We start from the raw sequence: 21,395 nt of genomic DNA, 5'->3' as shown, positions 1-21,395 counted from the left end.
TTTAGCTATACTCTGAGTGTACTCTCTCCAGGGAATTTATATGAAGTTAGTGGTACTTCCGAAGAGCTTCAATGTTTCAGTAAACATGAACCGAGCAGTCACTTGTGGCTCTGCATATGTGAACTTCTGCAGATGTTTTGCAAAGCCAATTCTTACAGCATTTAAAAAAACACCCATCTTCTTTCTTTGTGTCTATTGGTATTTTTTTTCAGCTTCTCAGTGTTTCCGTATACTATTTTGGTCTAATTATTTTAAGCTTGCACTTTGATTCTGTGGTGCTTGTTACCTCCTGGTGCTTGTTACCTTACTTGATGAAAAATACGTTGTTTGTGAGTTGATCTCTTCAGTCCCAGATTCTTTTTACCGAGCTCTTTCTCACAAAGCCCATTCTTACCCTTTTTTCCTGTCTGTATATTTGCAAATCTTTTGCTAGCTTTTACGTAGGAAAATCTCTTTCTTTCATGATAGTCTTTCTTATTTCCAAATCAGCTGAATTGAATTTTGGAGCTATTACAGTAAGAAGACCTATCATATAAACTATACCAAACTGTTTCTTTCCACTGTAGAAAAATGTTTCATATAAGCATAACCCTTGTAAGTTGTTAGTTTGAGCAGTGTGACTAAAATGTCGTGGCAAGGACATCAAATCATAGGGAACACAGGTTTATTGCAACATTTGATTGTGTGCATCAGCAATAGTAATATTCTTTTCAAAGGCCTTTTTAAAAGCAGAGTTTGGGCTTCTAGTCAGCTGGACAAGCAAGCCAAAGAACTGCTTAAAAACCATCTGGATTTCCTCCGGGCTACCAGTTCTTTTGCATTCCTAATTATTGTTTCAACAGCAAGATGCCATTGGTCTTCATTTTTCTGCTTAACAAAAAGAAATATCAGTTGGGTGGTAGTTGTAAGCATTGCAGTCAATGCCTGCAACATGAGGCAATGCTAATTTGGGGATTTACCTGAAGCTTTGTTTGAGAGATTATTTCTTCTCCCTTCTCAAATGCAATTAACTTTTTCACATGAATACTTCTCTTTTCCAATTTTCTTAGTTTATTTATGCTGCAACTTATTAGTGCATTAGCATAATCAGAATATGTATATCTCTCTTCGTTGTCAGAAAATAAGGTAAAGAGGATAAAATAGATATTCTTAAATTTCCTTTATTTTTGCTGTGTGGGCATTTAAGGATCTCCTAATCTGGACCAATTTCAAAGCAGACACATTTCAGAAACTGTACAAAAGAGTACTTAGTTCTGCTGAAATCAATGTCAATATTTAGCTGTTTGCTTTTGTAGGTTTTGCTTCCTGTGCAATTATGTCAAAGCATGTAATTTCACACCCAGAATTTTACTTTATTATTGTGAAAAATCATTTATTTATTTTAATGCTATGGGATCAGATGGAACTAAAATTACAACCCTAGAGAAAATCTTCTGTACCTTCAGAACATGGTAAGATAAAAAATATGTGTAGAAATGTTTCATGAATATTCTCAAAGTATTCCAATTCCTCCACGTAGTTTAGGTGTTAAATGAATTTTTGTTTGATTATTATTGACATGATAAAACTAGACTAGACAACTTATGCTATAAAACTACATGTAAGCCAAAGCATTTCAAAGTCTAACAGATAGATTCATGTTATTACTAGTGCATCATACAATTAGTTTATGAAGACTGTACGGTTATTAAAAGGGCCTGGAAACTTAATGAAGAATTATATACATTGGGAAACGTGTTTATATTCAGACTTCATCTTAGCCAACGTTATGCTGTACTGTTTTTCGACCACATCTGAAGTGCGATAGCTTTTGAAGTAAAACAGTACTTGTCTAATTACATCATCCAATAACTGAAATATTTTAAATAGGAAAACTTAGATAAATAGTGCTGAAAAATAGCTATGGTAAATCATGTTGCTCTGTTGTTTGGTTTTTTTAAGGATGAAGTATTAAATCTGACAGACAGCTAATTTCACACCTGTGTATGTCTGTTTTCTGTTGATTAGTAATTCAGTGGTGTTTCTGTGATTATGACAATTTAGCATTATAGACTAGTTGTTTATGACATTTATTTATGAGTAACTTGTGTATAATTATTTATCATTTTACTGTTGAAAGCTGGATCATAACTTTTGCAATATTTGTCTCTTGCAAGTAATTCAATATTATCTCCTTGTTAATAATAATCACCTTAGTTTCAAATTTTCAGGAATTTACCCCTTAGTTACATCTTGTAAATAATTTGACGACGGTCAGTAAAATTGTGGAAATCACACAATGTGCATGTTTGTAATCTTTAAATTCCTGCAGATAACCTCACTTAGGTCACTGTCTAGAGGTCCATCAGCAGAGTTTAGTATGGTTATCTAAAAGAAAAGGCTGCATGAACAACAAACTTCTCATGATTGAAGCAAATTTTCTCCCGTTTAAATATTCAGGCAGAAAAACAAACTGAGGGTGACAGTTTCTTGGCAAAGACATTGAACACTGGATTGTAAAGAGAAACTGCTCAATTAATCTGTGAATTTTAATTTGTTTTAAATGTAAACTTTCTTCCACTGTCTTGTTAGGCAGTAGAGAAAATTTCTTATTATTCTAAGATCGAAAGAGGCAGGTATAGTAGAAATTTTATTTAATGGATTTGGAAGGGAAAAAAAGGTGGTTCTGAACAACAGAAAGAAACTCATTTTGCTTTAAACTCAGTTGAGTAATCTGAGAAATTTCAGGCATTGATATGGAATAGTTTTTTTTCTGGACTCCTGCTTTTTTACTGTTTTGAAAGTGATGTGTAATTATATAACTTCATCTTACATTTGGCACAACAAAACGTTTAATTTCCAAAAGGCAATGACATTCAGATGGGGTTAGCAACAGTATCCTGCCCTTAGGCTAAACTGGTCAATAAAAGTTTACTCCAGTGATGATAATGCCAATGATTTCAACTTAATTAGCTGACTATATTATACATTAATTTAATCTTGAGAGTTTTCTGAGGGTTTTAATATATTAATAACGACATCTAAAATACTTGCAAGGCTTGTGTTGAGATTCCCGTTTCAGTGAGATTTAAGAACCAGACAAAAGCATCCCATATGAGTTTTGGGTGTTTGCAGTTCAGGTTCCCCGAAGTTTCTAAGCAATGCATAGAGGTTCGTGATACTTAGAAGTTACAGCTATGGCATAATGTGTGTTAACAATTTTTATTTTGACCTTAGGGCTTCTTTCCACAATTGTGCTCTGTACATAGACTCCTAATACTGCAGATCTGGACTTCCTTGTAGCTAACTATTAAAGAAATCAACAGACCATTACAAAAGGATAAAGGAAGCGAAGGTCAAATCAGTGACAGGGAATACTAGCTTGCTGCAGTAATCTAAAAGGTGAGATTGGCTGAAAGAGGTATACGTTGCTGTGTACATGATGTACTGAAGAAGGAAAAGGGACTCACAGTTGAAATAATGAATTTAAATCTTCTGTTCATACGCTGTTTTTGGCTATTTAAGGTCGAATTTATGAACGTTTCTGCAAAAAAGATCAGACTATTTTTTAGTTATTGAATTCCATCTCATTTTTAGCTTCATGAAATATTTTTGGATTCTCAACTCCTATTTCTTTGTTGCAATTTTACATCTTTTTCTCAAAGGATGTATCTCCAGTTCTGATTATTGTTCATTTAGTTGCAACTGGAATTTTGGGTTATTTTTTTTAAAGAATGTTCATAAGGAATGTTCGCTATGGAAAACTTCATCCATAAACAGTTTCCAGATCTGCCCAGCTTTGCACCTTGTTCCATCACGGGGGCTTTGTAAAGGAGTGGTTGCATATTTCACCAGAACAAGTTAGGAGCTTGGAGTTAAAGTTAGTAGTTATTTTACAGAAAATTGCAAACTCTTTTTTTTTCCTGTTTAACTCACTGGAAAGTTCCTACTATCCCAAATAAATATGTATTTTCTATTGTAAAAGCTAAAATTAAGCACTGTTGTTATTTTGAGCTTAGGTCTGAGTCCTGCAGTGAGCTCTCTGTGCTTTTGTAATGGTTATGACAGAGGTCACGTTTATGTATCCTTACAGAGGATAGCTCAGTGCTCTTGTAAACAAGCCTTGTATTTAAGAAGGAATCCATATTGGATTCCTTCTCAGGACATTGAAAAAGGCTTATACCACAGATAAGTCCTTGAGCTATGGTCTCTAGCTGTTGGCAGACATTGCCTGGCACGTCAGAGTTTGCTGCTGTAACCTCCTTGAGTAGTCACTTAGCATGTAAGGTCCCTATACATTCGAGACTGAACCAGTTCAAAGCTTTAGTTGTGTATCACAGACCTTTCATGTTTGAGGGCCCTTTTATTAGGATCTCAGAAGTGTATCTGCAGCAATGAATACTGGCTGCACGCTGGGCTGCATCAGTACAACTAGTAGGTTAAAGGGAGTGATTATTCCACTCTTTTTGGCACTTCAGATGCTGCAATTGGAGTAGTGCCCTATTCTCGCCCCTGACACACCCCCACTCCAGTATAAGAGAGGCATAGACAAATTGGAGCTTGTCCAGAGGATGGCCACCAAGATGGGTAGGGTACTGGAGCATATGATGTGCATAGAGACCTGGATTTGTTCAGCCTGAAGAAGAGGAAGCTAAGAAGAGAACAGAGCTAATTGCTGTCCTCAGCTGCTTAATGGGTCATTACAGCCAGATGGAGCCAGACTCTTAATGGACGTGACAGTGAAAGGACAGGGAGGGAACGGATAGATGTTGCAGCAAGGGAAATTAGACAATTAGACACAAGGAAGAAACTCTTCATGGTGAGGGTGGTCAAACACTGGAACAGTTGCCTAGAGCAACTGTTGATTCTCCTTCCTGGTGGATTTTCAAAACTTGAGTGGGCACGTAACTTTAAAGCTGGCAGTGCTCTGAATTGAGGGATAAACTCTAATGACCTCAGGAGGTCTCTTCTAACCTGTACTGTTCTAAGTTGATATACATTACTGACTCTACATGAAGGACATCATTCAACAGTCATGTCCAGATGTGGATACATCCTGAACTTGATATCTTCCCTTTTCCAATAGTCACATCATTTTTTTTGCACACCCTTTGTATTTCAAATTACCACCTTAAATCTGTTTGTCAAGTCAACTCCATTTAAATGCTTTTGAAATTTGATTCCTATATGAGAGAAAAGGAGGAGAAAGGAGTGAAAAAATCCACTTAACCTTCAGAGTACCAGAGTATCAGAGTACGTGATCTACTCTACAACTGTGCTGTCCTATTGAATATTTTTTGCCATCTATCTATTTGGTTCTTTGCTCATGCCCAACTTGGATTTGTGCTATTTTTACTTGTTCTTATGAGGCTCTGAGGTTGTGGGTGAAATGTCTTAAAATGAGGAAAGTGAAAGAAGAGAGAGAAAACCAGACAGAAAGGAGAGGAATGGTGATAGATAGCCTGGCTAGTTTTGCATTAGTATGCTGTTGAGATTTGACCCTGAGTCTGCTGAACTCCAATGACACTTGCATTGACTCCAGAGGGGGTTTGGAGCAAGCCTCTGGTGCAGACTGACTTCAGTTTTGTATTTCACAGCACTCTCGTGGGTCCCCGCTCTCACAATTTTTTTTATCACCAACCTTACTGTCCTTGGTGTTTTTCATAAAGATGCAACGATGATGATTAGGGGGTGGTAAGTTTCCTTCCCTCGGCTGCGAGGAATATGACTCACTTTAACCTTTGAATGTCAAATACTAGAAAACAAGTGTAAAAATGAGGAGAAAAACATGTAGATTTGCTCTTTATAAACACATTTTCTGGTCTTTTTTGGACTCATTCAGGGTATTTGGACTCTCCGCTTTGATACTGTGCATTGGAAACGTGTATCAGAAGTGTGCTAAAGCACATCCATTTTATTACTGTGTTTATGAATTCTCTGAAAAGAAAGTATTTGTGTTCAGATCACCAAGAGAAACATTAACTTTTTTCTTTCTTTCTTGAGTGTTTTATATTTTGCTTTTTATTGCTTCATTTTTGTTTTCCTATGAAAATATTTGATTGTCTGGTCTCATAATTCATTTCTGAAATCTCTTTTGGCTTGGTTAATGCACGTGTAATGTGTAAACTCCATACGGAGAAGGATCTGATGTGCAAGTACTGTGAGTAGGTTCTGGCATTGCTTTGAGCATGAACCTTATATTTTTATCTGGGGAAAATAATGGGCTCTTAGTGGTCGCTTTATGCATTTGGTTGGATGTCAGTTCATTTGCTCAAAAGGATACAAAGTTTGCTGCCAGGTTGGTTGATTTTCTTCTGCTTTAGGCTCATTCTATTTTAATAGTGGCTATTCTGTATTCTGTTTTTATTTAAAGTTCTTTCAGTGTCTGCCCTTCTCAGGGCTACTCATTCCCATTGCTCTGTCTTTCCCAATATAGCTCAGCTGCTAGCATCTCACAGGCAGTTGTTTTTTCTATTGTATTTTTCCTATTCTCCAAAACTCTAGTAGACCTTTTGGGTTTTTTTCCTAACCCCAAGGCCTGATCCTGGGCAGTAAAAGGCCCTTTGTTATGTATACCCCAGTTAAAAGGAAAGATTCAAGAAAGCTGAAATTGTAAACGCAAGGGAACCTGATCTTGAGAGCAGTCATACCGTAAGCCATCAGCAGTGGGAGGCAGGCAGGAAAGGAGGCTCTTGCACTCAGCAAGAAGTGCTTGTAGAAATAGTTTCAGAGGGGTGAAATACATTTATTGGCTATATCCACACCAGTTCAAAACAATAGTAGTTATTGCATTTTTCAGTACATTCTGCATGATGAACTGACTGCTGGTAGTCAATTTTTGTATATATAATATTGTTCAGAAGAAGAAAAAAGGTTTCAAGATAGACAGGTGTGTGTATATGTACATGTGTATAATTGCTTGCTTTTCTTTTGATTACATAACTTGAAATGATTTTTATTTCTTTCTTTTATGACTGTTCATGGAAATGGGCCAAAACAACACCTGAGTCCAAATGTAGTTGCTTTCTCTTCCTGTTGTACTACTTGTCAGCACTCAAAATACTGTAAGAAACACAGTGTTTTGGTGTAGTGTCATTTTGATTATTTTTTCCATTTCATAGTTTCAAACAAAAAGTTGTAAGAAGCACCTGGAATGCTTTGTGGATTTCACTTGGTTTACTTGGATTACATGAATAGGGCTCTTACTGCAAAGGCAGACCAACAAAGTATCCTTGAGTTATTTCATTCTTATGATGGTGACTGCTCAAGGTACCGCCACTCAAATTCCCATCTCTAAGAATAAGATGAGATCTCATTTGAGTCAAGAAGTGCTCCTCAAAATTAGGCCAATGGCATTCTTAGAAATATAAAAAGGATGTAAGAGTGTAAATATTCTGCTCTACCTGGCAGTCGAAGGGTTCAGGTCGTGTACTGTATTCAGTGTGTGGGGCACTTGTAACTTTAAGATATGGTTAAATTGGAAAGACTCCAGGCAAAAACAGCAAAGATGAGATGAGTATTAGCAACCATGACTGTGAGGAAAAATTGAAGGCTTAGAATACAAAAAAAACAAGACCTGAAGGAAACAATGAGTATCTGAATTAGTTATTTTTTTCAGAAGTGCATTAAAAATGTTATTCTCCATCTGTATAGTCAAAAGCAATGCCTGTTTGGACTACTTAGGAAAAATATTTCCAACTGCAAAGATAGTTTAGCAGCAGAGAGAATTTACCCAAAGAGGGTTATATACCCTGTAATCAAAGGTTTTAGATAACATTTAAAAAAAAATTTCTGTAGGTAAATCTCAAATGTGCTTAGCAGAAGAAAAGCCTAGTTGGTTTTTGTAGGTGTCTTTCAATAACTTACCTACATGGGTGACAACACGGAGCAGGAGATCTCCACAGGATTTGCTCCAGTATCAGTGTGGAACCAAGAGGTTGTGAATGGGAGAATCTTGGCAGATATGATAAGACCTTGCAGTATATCCCACAGTTCTGTCGTGTTGGTGTTTCAGCTGATGGTATAGTGCAATGGGGAGGTATCAACAGGAGGAAAAAGCTACAGATGAAGACAAAAGGTGTAGGAGAAAAAATAGACATGAAAAGAGAAAACGTAGTTCATAGCTTTTATTAGCACTATTATAGACAAGCTTAGATACAAATATTGGATTAAAATCCTGAAAATTATTAGAAGTTTCACAGCTTAGCCTTAAATTATACCTTGCTCTTCAGTTGCACTAAATCTCAATATAACGCATGGCTACTCTATGTCTCTGTGAGTGTTGCAGAGTTCTGTTTCACTGACATCAGTAAAATGATGTAAAGAGGCATTGATGAAATACTGTCAGAAACAGTTGCGTTTCTTGCCATTAGAACCAAAATCTAAAGCACTGTCTGCTAAATTTCCTCACTGGAACCTGATCTATGTTTTTATTGCTTTTAAAATTATTATTATTATGCATAAAGGAAAGGAAAAAAAAGCAAACCAAGAATTGTTTTCTGTGAGACCAACCATATTTCTCTTTGAAACAAAAATAATTTCCAGTTTTCCTCTGATGCATTGAATTCTAGAATCAAATAAGCAGTGATATTCAGTAATTATATAACAAGGGTATCTTTTTTTTTTTGGCCACTTAGTAAATAGATTTAGACAAGAATGGGAAAAAAAACCAAAGAGAAATACAAGCAATAGAGAACATACATGTCTGTAATTAAAATTTAAAATAATATAGCGAAGGGTGGCAGCAGGGAGAAGCTGCAAAGGGTCTCTGGTCGTATCAGATGAAAAGAGAAACAGAAAGGTGTGTTACACAAATGAAGTGGGGATACAATCCTGGATGTGTGGTGGTGTTATTCAAGGGGGAGCCAGAAGGGCCGACCGCATCCATTTTCTGAATGTGGTGCTCAGGTGACAAGTTATCTCCAGCACTGCTTCTCACCTTTGCCTATTATTTCTTGTCACGCTGTCACTTCCATATACCTCGGTCAAAACTCATCCAGGTTGGAGTCCATAATCTGGGTAAACCCTCGTTGAGAGCGTAGGGTAAAGTGTAGTTAACTATTAAATACCCTCCACTATTTTCTCTAAACTGATTTTAAATGCTAATAATATTGTGTTGTCTTAGTCTTTTTACATTGTGTAGCTTACGTTGAATTGTAATTTATTCCTAATGGTTATTTTGTATCTTTCATCTGGCCCATATATTTTTTTCTTTATCAAATTGTGTATTGTAAAATCTACTCTTTATAGTAGATTTTATTGTATTTTCACCAGCCATATAAGGAAAGTATATACAAAGGAAAGGTGAACATGTTTAGCAGAATAATTTATCTTCACTATCATTTAAAATTGAATGTTGAGCACAGCTTTTTGGAGAAAGAATGTTGGCCTTTTTATGTCTGGGTTATTATTTTTAGTTTTACTTATCATTTACGTTAGAAAAGAAAAACTATCAAAATAAAATGAATTTAGTATTATTTAGGGGGGAAAGAAGAACTTGTGTCTTCATGATAAATTTGTTTCTTCAAAAGATCTTTCTTATGACCTCTTTTGTCAGCAAGTTTTTGTATCTGGGAAGATTATTTCTGTTGGCTAGACAATTTCAAAATGATAGAGTGAGATTAATAATATAAATACAGGTTTTCCTTGTTCTATTGATTTATTGGGTCCCAAATCTCTGAACACTTGCCTGTCTTAGTCATTTCACTTTTGAGAGCAATGACAAAGAAGTTACACATATGAGAGTTTTCAAGAATGAGCATCTTTGTTAAGTGCAGCTGATTAGCAACATATTAAAAAGAAAGAATACCATCTGTGAAAGTATCATTATAATACTTTAGATGAATCAGATATGCAGAGGCATAATCCATTACTAGGAACTGTGAGAAGGAGAGGCTTAAGAAATACCTTTGTCTGAAACGTGGTAATGTCCCTGATCCGATTCCATCACAACGTGCAGTAGTTCAAGCACTTTCACTTTAGATGTCATTTTACCCAGCATGGGCATACAAAAGTTATTTGCCTGAGGCTGAGATGTCACGATTCCCTTGAGCCAATCTACGGGCTGGCCAGTCTTGAAAAGAGCAGTCTTGGTCTGCCCTCATTTGGCCACACGTTCCCTCTTCCCTCGTGCCCTGCATTAGCACTGTTATAATTGGTGGGAGACTTGGATCAAGGGACTGGTCTTACTAAGACTTGATTTTTTTTCATTTATTTTTTTATCTGAAGGAACGTGAATACCAAGTTTCAACTTGGTATTTCAACTGGTCAACAGACCATTCTCATTGCAAATAGGCAAACTGCGTACTGGGCTACGCCAGGACGAGTATAAGCAGCAAAACTGAGCAGGGTATTATTTCCTTCTGGTGCTGGTGAGGCTGAACCTGGAATACTGTGTTCAGTGGTTGGGGCTCCCTGCTTCCAGACTCACAGGGAAAAATTGGAAGGAGTCTAGCAAAGGGCCCTCTGGTCAGAGTAGTTGAAGGAGCTGGGCTTATTTAGTCTGTTGAGGTGAAGATCCATAGCGGGCTACAGCTATTTGAAGGCGAGTTACAGGCAGGATGGAACCAGAGTCTTTTTGGCAGTGCTGGGTGATATAAGAAGGAAGAATGGCCAAACTGCAGGCTGAGAGATGCAAGTAGGACCCTACGAGGCTGTGGAATCTCCATCTGCGGTGGCTTTCAGGACATGGCTATCAAAGCCCCAGGTGAGCTGGACTTGTGTTGGTGACAGCCCTGCTCACAGCGGGAGCCTGAACAGAAGACCTCCAGAGGCTGCATACAATGAACACTCCTCTCGCTGTGAATGTTATTGTGAAGATGTAGCCTAAGTCTAAGATCCCTGACAACATAAGAAAAAGGAAGGGTCAGCTACAAAAAGCAATGTATTGATTTATCTCATGCTAACAGAGGTTTCTAAGGCAGGTTACGTGCCTGTTGCTTTCCACTAATTGGCAAATCTTTTCCTGTCATGTTGTTCACGTGTCTTGTAGAAGCGGTTGTGTTTTTATTTGTCACTCGAACCCTATGTGTCAAGCACAACAAAAAGGGTATCTCGTCCTCCCCCACAGTAGCAAACTACAGTGGGGAAGTTCGTAAACAGAGGCTTACTGGTGAATCATCCGCATCCGCAAAGTCTGTGTCTTACCAGTGTAGAAAGAGGCACTGCTGTCAGTCCGAAATGATTCCCAGTCTCTGGAAGGCATACGTTGATGAATTAAAACAAAATCCCCCCCCGAACTCTCCCCGGGGATGCTGAGGTAGGGGAAGAAACATCCGGCTCTCCCATAAACATGGGACCTTAAACAAACACCCAAAAGAAGCCCAAAGCAGCAGTGGTCTGGCGGGGATCGTGCTGACACCTAGCTAGCTTTGGGACAACCTCCTGGCACCAGTCATAGCTGCAAGCCTTATTTTGCAGTTAAACTATCTACCCTGGTGCAAATTTGCAGCATTGGCGCTAATTTATGTTAGTGAGGAAAAAAAATGAAGCTACTAATTTGTACTGTTGAGTGGGGACCTTTGGAAGATGGTGTTTAGAGCTGCCAAAAATGTCAGGCAGGCTCTTTGGATGTAACAAACCAGTGGAGCAGTTGTTAGCAGGACGTAGAGGATCAGCTAAAAGTCAGAAGTTCAGAAACAAAGTCTCAGCTTGTTCTTCCTTATCAATCAGGATAATAAACTGCACACAGACAGGCAGGCCCTCTCAGTAAAAGCTCAGAAAGTCTTTGAATTAAAAGTGAAAAAAAGATCTTCTGAGCTGCTTTCTCTGCATCACTTCAGGTTGTGGCAAGTGCATTTTTCATCCAGCAGTGAAAGAAACTGGCCTGTGTTGTCTGAGACTGGGCTTTTCATGCTTTTCACTGGTGATTTTTCTCAAGCTTGCTGTTGGGGTGTTGTCTGCAGTTTGTCAGATCCGTTTGGGGACGCTGGTGAGTCTATCAATAGACAGCTCAGCTGCGTGTTTCAAGGTGCTGAACTGCATCAAAATGAATTCCTCTCTATCGTGCAACTTTATGCTGCTTTAAAAGTTGTGATTTGCAGAGTTGCCTGGATAAAAATAATTTTTCTCGTTCCTTTCCCTCATGTACACTGCAACCAATTATTAACATTTTTAAAATATATGAAAGATGTAGGGTCAAGTACCGTTATAACAGTGGGTTATGATGAGATGGCCTCTTACCTGTATGGAGAAAGTACTTCTAAATAACTTGCAATGTCACAGCGGCACTGTAAAGGACAGCCTACTCAGTGTCTGTGTTTCATATTTTATGTTTCTGGCTTTTTTTTGCCTTCGAGTCAAGATCACAGCTAAAGTCCAATTTCCCATTTCTCATTCAAGGCCAGAGATAATTTCAGCGAGCTTTTGAATTAGATTTCTATGCACCAGGCATGTTAAACTGCTTTTTGTACTGAATTTATATAAAAATGTATACACGCACATGTGTGTATGCCTGTATATACATATATTTGCTTCAGCATACTTGTTGTTAGAGGTGTAATTTTTCATCTGAGTGTTAAATCTCTGAAATCTCTATTTTGTGATTTAAAATATATTGTGCTGTTTTGTTCTAGTAGAACTTTTTCAATTGTATCAGAATTATCTGCTGACTTAATTACATTCTCTGTGATTTCAATTGATTCTGGTGTTTGGATTCTAAACAATAGCTTTGTTCTGCAGCTTGATACTATCACCTGAAGCAGCTCAATCTCAAGGGATACTTTAAAATACTTCCTCCATAATAGTGGAGTGTGAATAAAATAGTAATCGTACGTTTAGAGACCGTCTGTTTGTTATGATGGAGTTTTATTTCCTTCATTTCTATACTTGAATATTTTGCAGAGTATAACTGCACATTTACATTGTCTGACTGACTTACTCCTCTTGCCTGGGAGGACTTGGAAGTCTTTTATGAGAGTGGAATATAATTACTCTGTCACTATTACGGTTTGTTACCTCCAGTAATAAAATATTAGGAGGCTTAAACTTTTTATTTGAGTGACTGTTGTCATTGCAGTATTGTACGTCTACAAATACAAAAAAAGTCATGTGGAAGCAAAAAGTCCTGCCACGTGAATGCATTCAGCTGGAGTTGATGAAGGTGATAGTTATATAAATGTAACTAGGCATTTATATAGTTCTATTTTAAAATTCTTCTTGCAAAACCTCTTTTTTGAAAGTTATTTTGCAGCTGTTAAAAATTGGGTGCTGAAAATAGAATTTCATTTTTCGTGTGAACTTTGAGTTCTATAAGTTTTGTTATATTTGGATGTTAATTGTGATAGATCTTAAAATCAAGAAATTACAATCTTTCTCTTTTTCTTTGCAGAGTCGCAGTGTACACTTTGTGGGGAGCCTGAAGGTGAGCATATTTTCCTACTATTATTTTTCAAAGCAGGAGAGGTGAACATGTGACTCACATTATAGACATGTACCGTAGGTTGTAAATGGTATCTGAATGATGAGAACCAATCAGAGACATTCTTCCCTGTGTTAGATACCAAAAAATGAATTGAACTAAGCTGAGTAAAGCACAGTACATGCTCCAGGCAGGAAATAATCTTTAAGGACAAATATTCCACTAGGGCAAAAATTGAAATATTTACTTCTTATTCTTTTGTGTGTTTGTCAAACTAATTTGGGGTAAGAGAGAGTGTGAAGAGACATTTAAGGACATCGCTTTGAGGATGGAAAACAAAAGGACTGGACATTAAAGGGAAATGAGAAAATGTTTTTCTATTTGATATTACATTTACAGAGAAGTGAGAGAGGCTAACACTTTTTAGCAGGTGAGGTGAATAAATATTGCTTCTGAAATAAAGGTAATTAAGCAATAACTGTTATGCAGTGAAAATATGTCTCCACGTGAAGGTGTTTGGTGGTTTATTTGGTCTGGTTTTTTTCCAAGTGACTAATTAAATGCCAAGGTGAGACCCACAATTTACCTAAATGAACACTGAAGCAATGAGATTATGATTTTTAAAGTATGCCATTATTGAGGAAAATCTAATTCATTTATTTATTAACATTGGTGCTATTATAAAGAAAATGTCAAAAAGCTGACCTTAGTTTCAAATCAACCATCTGGAGTCTGTCTAAGAAACATAGTCTGAAATAGCAAATGTAAATGCTGAGGCAAAGTATATTAGTTAAAAAATTAAATTATAGATTCTAGGCTGTTCCCAAAGATATTCAGCTTTATATCTTAGGTAGTTTCTGAAAAACAATTTAAACTTCTAATGTTTTATAAATTTAAGAGGGAGAAGTTATTAAGAGATGAAGCCTGGAAGTGAAAGGCTTTGAGACGTTGCAACTAATGCAATAACTCAGTAAACTAAACATTAGTTATCTGTTTCTCCTTTGTTATCTACTGAGAAATAATCATTTTAGAGATTTGTTATGACTTTACATTCCTATTAAAATAAAGTCAAAATTTGTTAATTTTCTTTGTCCTTTACTTGATAAATTTATAATAGCACAGATACACGTATGAAAAGGAAAAAAAAGACAGGTGCTTATTTGCCTTTCATGAGATATTCCTTTCTTGATGAGGTTGTCCAACTTTAAAGTTATGCATTGGATTAGTTCTGTTTTACTGCATGCTATGCCTGCTTTATAACAATAATTCCCCTTTTCTTCTCATTGCTGTTCTTTCATACCTGTTCAGCTTTGCAAATTTTAATAAATGTACGTGGGCTTTGTAAAAAGGGAACTCCAAAAATAATCAGTAATAAAAATGTTTAACGTTTATATGACTAAAAACCCACAATCAAAAGATAATTATATGTATTGGTGTGGGAACAGACCTCAAGAACATAATGTTCGCTTTTTAGCTGAGTAGAAATGAACTTTCCCAGGAGTGAGTGTCTCCTGGATCACCATACTCTCCCCTCAAACATAGTATTACTAGAATGCTAATTATTAATTCTCTGCCTCATTTTTAAAAGTATTGATGTTAATGTCAGCTTAGATTACTGACAAGACTTAGAATCTTAGGTTTTTTTCTTTGCCAGATGAGCACAATTTCTGATCTAAGACTGAACATTCACAGAAGTTTTAGATGTGATTTTGTGAGGAAGAACATGTTGCTCAATAGACATGACTTCAGTTTTAAAAAGGCCGTTCTTAAAGAAACTCGACATCTTTTTCATGTAAATAAAAACCAAAAAACCAACAACTCAAACCTCAAAAAATATAGTTTTCCTCTGGAACATTCTTTAAATTTTGCTATGGTTTCATGTAAACTAATTGAGTTACTTAGAAAACTAGGGAAGAACTAAAAAATCAACTTTTTGCAATGTTTTAATTGGAATTGCTGACTTTCCTCTGTACTCTTCTTCAGAAATTTGAGATACTCTTTGGCTTATAGTTTGTATTTTTGGTATCTGAGGCAAATTCAAAGAATATCAGTTAATGGTAGATAGCATTTACCTCCAGGTTCCTTTTCCTCATCCTTTTCAGAAAAAAAAATCAAAGTTCACTAAGTATATTAATGTACTTTGAGATGAATTTACAAAATTATAGTATGGATACACAATGGTGTAGGCCTCCTATATTCATTTCCAAAGTGGTAAGCAGAGACTCATTCATGAAATAGTAGATGTGGAGAAATCTCCCTGGCTTGGGAGAGAGGAAGACAAGGCTTCACGTCCTACCACTTCTGGGTTCCTCTGAAGCTGTTTGTGCCATTTATTGAAAACCCTACAGGCAGCTAGTGGTGAGTTTCTGAACACCTTCTAGGAGAAAGGTGGCCGAATGCAAGCCTATTGCAAGCCACAAATTCTGATTGTCAGATTGGTCAGCTGAAGCCTTCAGTGTTCTTGTGATGGTTCATCCTTTATCTAGCCATCACCCCTCCTTTCAAAACCAGCAGTTTTGTCCTGGATTACCGGTATATCCAAGTGTAACGGGAAATGGCTGTGTAAAACAGAACTTTTTGCTGGGGGCACTTTGCAAAGTTTTTAGCACTTAGTGTTGTACTTTGGTAGCAAGTGCATTTATCTGCATACATGTTGTTGCACAGGTGAGGGCCAATGGGGGTATGTGGTTTACAGAGTGAAAAAATATCAGATATGGGAGGGTGATATAAATTATCAGAATACAGATTTTACGTTTCAGTGTTTTGTCTGTGGAATTTGTGGATCTGTCGAAAAATGTGTGTCTTGTGTCCTCCTCTGCAGCCCATCTAAAGAAAATGAATTGGACGACACTGAGGTCTCTGAGAACCAGTCTTTTGTATGAGCTGCAAACGGTTATGTGTTCTGTTTCAAAAATCATGCTTTGCTCTCTGTTACTGACAAGAACGTTAGCTACCATGCCTATCAGTGTGAGATGCCCGAAGACCAGGAGGCCTATTTTATAATGGGAGGAAACTAAGTTGCAGAAGGCAGAGCTAGCAGTTTAATAAATCCCATTAGCGTAGCTACTTCGAGCTGCTCCATCTTCTGGAAATGCAAGGGCAGCAATGACGTGTTTTCAGACATACGACAACAGTTGCCTTTGTGGAAGTGATCTGTGTTTGACAGATTATGTTGTCATGGTAAATACTCTTGTGTTGTTTTCCTCCTTTTTTCTTCCTGCTCACATTTTAAGTGAGAAGAGAACGTTATACATATGTGTCTACCTCAGTCTTTGTGACAGCCAGCGTACTCTGTTAGAAAGACTGGTGTAGTCATGAGATGTTTCAGGAACAACTGTGTCCATTAATCCTTAAGCAGATGTTTGTTCTTTCTAACTCCTGGTATTTATTCACAGAAGTTTTTGAAAAAACTATATTAACAAATAAAATTTTCTATGTTACCAAAGTGGCAAACAAGTAAGCTTGGTGGCAGCTAAGATTTCAGTAGACCACTCTGTCTTCTTTGGAGTCCTCAACACAGAAAGGACATGGACCTGTTGGAACGGGTCCAGCGGAGGGCCACGAAGATGATCAGAGGGATGGAGCACCTCTCCTATGAAGACAGACTGAGAGAGCTGGGGTTGTTCAGCCTGGAGAAGAGAAGGCTCCGGGGAGACCTTATAACAGCCTATCAATACCTGAAGGGAGCCTACAGAAGAGCTGAAGAGGGACTCTTTGTCAGGAAGAGTGGTGACAGGACAAGGGGCAATGGTTTTAAATTGGAAGAGAAGAGATTTAGATTAGATATAAGGAAGAAATTCTTTACAGTGAGGGTGGTGAGGCACTGGAACAGGTTGCCCAGGGAAGTTGTGGATGCCCCATCCCTGGAAGTGTTCAAGGCCAGGCTGGATGGGGCTTTAAGCAACCTGCTCTAGTGAGAGGTGTCCCTGCCCATGGCAGGGGGGTTGGAACTAGATGATCTTTAAGGTCCTTTCCAACTCTAGCCATTCTATGATTCTATGATTCTATGATTCTATGATTCTATGATTCTTAAAGCCGATGCAAATGGAAGCTCTTCTTCCAGGCTTTTTGAATATCCTTCACAACTACAGTAGTGACCTACTGTTTCTATTAATGGCTTTTGCCTTTGTATTTTATGATTATTCTGTTTCTTTCCTTCTTAAAGATAAATGGGCAGTCCTGTACAATACTAGAGCTTTTCAACTTATAGAAAAATAGACACCTCTACACATTCTTTGGCAGCACAAGCTTTACCTGAACACACAGATCTGGAAAATGTGGTGTTAAAAAGAAATAGCACTGAATGGGGATGTTTCTAGTGAAGTTTGAGAAGAATTAATACAAGGTCTGACTCTCTCCAGCATTTCAGTGTCTCACCTGTTTCAACAGAAGAAAATAATGATAACGATACAACTTGTTTCAAGTAGTCCTTTATCCACCAGAAGCTATAGATTACTGGATCCAGATAAAGCATCATTGTATGTTCTACTTCTCCTCAGACACTTCTCTCTTAAAACTAGGGAGAGCATGGAAAAATGCATTTTTTCCAAGTATCTGCTATCCCTGTTATGAGAGACAGAACACTGGGAGCACTGCCATTTCATCTGACCTTCTGTTGGTGGTCTTAAGGGCTTGTTGGATTCTTATCAGTTTGAGATAAAAAAACAGTGGCTATGTGTAGAATTTTGTTTTGATATCCACGAGAGAGGAAACCCGGGTTAACTTTGCTGTAGGTGTTCAGGTTTCTCTCCTGTTACTGTGATGCTGACAGCAATTTCCAATTTAGAAAAGTATTCCATGATGAAAATAAGCTTCTCTGTGTAGAAGTTCCTGATGCGTTGTAAGAATGGTAGAATACGCTGAGCAGTTATGCAAAGACTGTGGAATAAGTAGTAGGCAACCCTGACTATTGCTCTTTCAGATTCTTCTTCATCTCAGATCTCTTTTGGGCTGTGGTATGCACCTACAGTTAATTTGAATTAAGTTTGCCCATTAATTTTTGCAAGTAACTGGTGCAAGAAGTGGTTGCGGTTTGTTAGACTTTGAGTTCAAGCTTGTAATAGCAACCTTAGAAGAGTGACTTTCCATTAATTAGTTAAATAAATGTTCCATTGAAAAAAAGAGCTTGGAGGAGACCTATTTCTTAATGTCTCTCAAAGAGAACATTGTCTTTTTGCCTAAACTTGTTCTTTGGTTAAGTTAAAACAGTTGATAGTTCAAACAGCAAATGCATAGATACCGTGTGACTCCCAAGTGTCACAAGATTGAGAATATTCTGACAATTATATATTATCTGATAATAAATCCAAGTGTCAGAAGATGAAGAGTGTTTTCTACTGTTGATTTGTATTTTCAAGCTAAGATGCCAACATGATTTTGTCTTTCTCTGAGAAGAAGAGAGTTTGTGCAAAATTTTTAGCAGGTGCAAGAATGTCGCTTATCCGCACAGAAGTTTATGTCAATTAAAAATGGAAGTGTTTTTAATCTGATTAAAAGTTGAAGATGGATTTAATTGATTTTTTGTTTTTGCTTGAAATATTCAGTAGAATTTGGGAAATACAAGAACTATAAATAAGTAATTAGCAGTAACAACGAAAAATGTTGCTTTCCTTGAGGAAAAAATTGACTTTTTCAGTTTTGTCAATATTAGAGTGGTGGATTTATTTCAGGTACTACCAGCTTTCGTGCCCTCTGTGCTCTGGTTAATAGTGTATTAGGGTTTGAGGAGGGGGAAATAAGTCTAGGTTTGGGGTTTCTTTGTTTTATTTTCGTCTGGTTTGTTTTTTTGTTAAATAAAGAATGGACAATAGGTACTTCAGAAAAATACCTTAAACTTGGCAATATGTCTTAATATTGATGATGTTCCATCTGGATAGTTCTGGCTCTGAATATAAACATTTCCCTTGGTATCCAGTGGAAAACTATTACAGGCATATTAATAACTCCAGAGAATTTTGCTAATCTTCATTTCACTAATCTTAACATTTAGTAATCCACACTGAAAACTGGCAGTTTTTCCACTGTTAGCAATGACTTTCAAGAGTCCTGTACTCTTAACTTTTTTATACTTATGCTGTATTTACTAGACCAACAGTTATCAGTAACAAAAATTGAAGTTGTTTTAGGAAGCAAAGTACACTTGACAACACATAATCCTAAAAATTTTAAGGAAACAATAACACGTAATAAAATCTACTTTGCTTAATTTTAATATTGCTTCTTTTCCTGCTAATTATAAAAATTTCACATTGTTTGTTAAAACAAGTTTCTTGTTCTGTATATGTACCACTGAAACAGTTAAAGAGACTATTGTTCCTGCTATCAACATAATAATAATAATAATTCATAATTATTACCTGAAGTGAAGGACATAATGCTGACTTTATTCAGTCATCTATGAAAAATTTTATGTAAATACAAGGTCAGGGTCTTTGATCTATCTAATTTGATCCATTTGTATGCCAGCACCTTGGGTTCCAGGAATAATCACATTTGTGTCACTGTGTGAACTTACTTCCTAACATTTAAATAATAGGTTCTGGGAAAATCACTGGTTGTATGAAACTTCCTCCTGATCTGAGTATTGCTAATATACCTTTCTTTGGTTTTTTTGTTTTGTTTTGTTTTTGTTTGGTTGGTTTGGTTTGGTTTTTTGGTTTTGTTTTTGTTTTTTTTAACACTTTAGCTACTACTCTCAAAGTGAAGTGATTTGATTTTTCATCTTCATGGAAACTTTTTCAAGTTGCATAGAAACATTGCTATCATTTTCCATTGTGTAGTCTGTAAATATTGAACCTGTTTTTTTCTCTTAGATCAAAGGGAAATACACAAATTAATAACACTAGATTTTTTAAAAAATAAAATAACCTGCAAAATTTGGAGATTGTATGAACTTAAAGATTTTTAAATGTCGTTCTCACTGGCCTAATATGTCTGATTTTACTCACTAATTTTTTTAGGATAAAAAGTTATAGTATATTGATAATGTCTTATTCTTGAACGGTGCTGGGTTTTATATAAAGTGAAGAGATGTGATGTGTATCATGATTTTTAGGAAAGAGTTACAGTTTATTCAAACAATATTGAACAACATGTTAGTACTGAATTCTCATGTTGCCTGCATCTGGGCAGACAGCATAAGTTGTCTACGATATGCCTGCAAAAGATTTAGTGGCAGAGAAACCTCTCATGTCTAGTTATACTTGAAATATTTGAAGATTTAATTTTGAACTCTTCTAAATTCTATAGTCTATATTTGTATAGTTTGCAAGGTTATATATGGCATTAGTAAAATGAATACTTTTGTCTATAATAAGGAATAAAGTTGCCCATCTCATTTAGTTGTATTGAAATCAGGAGTGGAATATCTAAAGAACTAGGGCCTGTGTAAGCTGTGTGAGATATGGTGATCTCAATTTTGGGTACATTTCTTTTACAGAGTAGCTTATGGTAATTTAAGATAAAAGTCTTAAAAGAAAAAGATTCTCAGGTATATTTTAAAAAAATAAATTATTTTCTTTTAAAAAGTGTTTTTCAGGCCTTCAGCTGTCATTTATATTTAGAACAAATTAAATTCATTGTTCCCTTGTTTCTATTTCTCATGTATACAGGAAACAGCTCTACTCAAAACTGCATTTTTGTCCTTGGTTTTTTTCATCTACTGATTCGCCCTCCTGGGTTGTACAAATCCAAAAAAAAAAAAAAAAAAAAAATCTGATTTAATTTGGACAAATAGGATGTAATCCCAAATGTAGAAGGTATTATTTGTACATTCATTTTACATTGTTTTGATTAAAAAAACCAAACAAAACCAAACACAAGGACTATCTCGTCTTTCCTGCTCCAATATGAATGAATAAATGAAAAGCTGATTTGATTTCTTGGGGGGGAGAATTGGCCTCAAAGATTATAATCAGCACACACTGGAGGCTGCATGCAGTGTTGGTAATGTGAGTGTTCTCTCTGCCAGCAGTGAATGAAGTTACATATGTTATTTAGCCCTGTAGAGGTCAGGACTTTAGCGTTTGCTGGAGTAGGGACCAATGTCAGTAAGGTCAGT

The 21,395-nt window shown here is 36.5% G+C and overlaps 1 protein-coding gene across 1 annotated transcript in view; it reads left to right on the top strand.

The window, feature by feature from the left end:
* DLGAP2 (DLG associated protein 2) overlaps nucleotides 1-21,395 on the top strand; it is a 386,067-nt gene that overhangs the window by 127,560 nt on the left and 237,112 nt on the right. Inside the window, exon 2 of the mRNA XM_074154150.1 lies at nucleotides 13,307-13,339. The gene's annotated coding sequence lies outside the window, so the exon portion shown is untranslated. The remainder of the gene's footprint in view (nucleotides 1-13,306; nucleotides 13,340-21,395) is intronic.

The sequence above is a fragment of the Numenius arquata genome, chromosome 9 (assembly GCF_964106895.1).
Source record: "Numenius arquata chromosome 9, bNumArq3.hap1.1, whole genome shotgun sequence".
In the NCBI taxonomy this organism is placed as follows: domain Eukaryota; kingdom Metazoa; phylum Chordata; class Aves; order Charadriiformes; family Scolopacidae; genus Numenius; species Numenius arquata.
The sequence above is the reverse complement of the archived record's forward strand: the minus strand, read 5'-3'. Positions and strand labels throughout refer to the sequence as shown.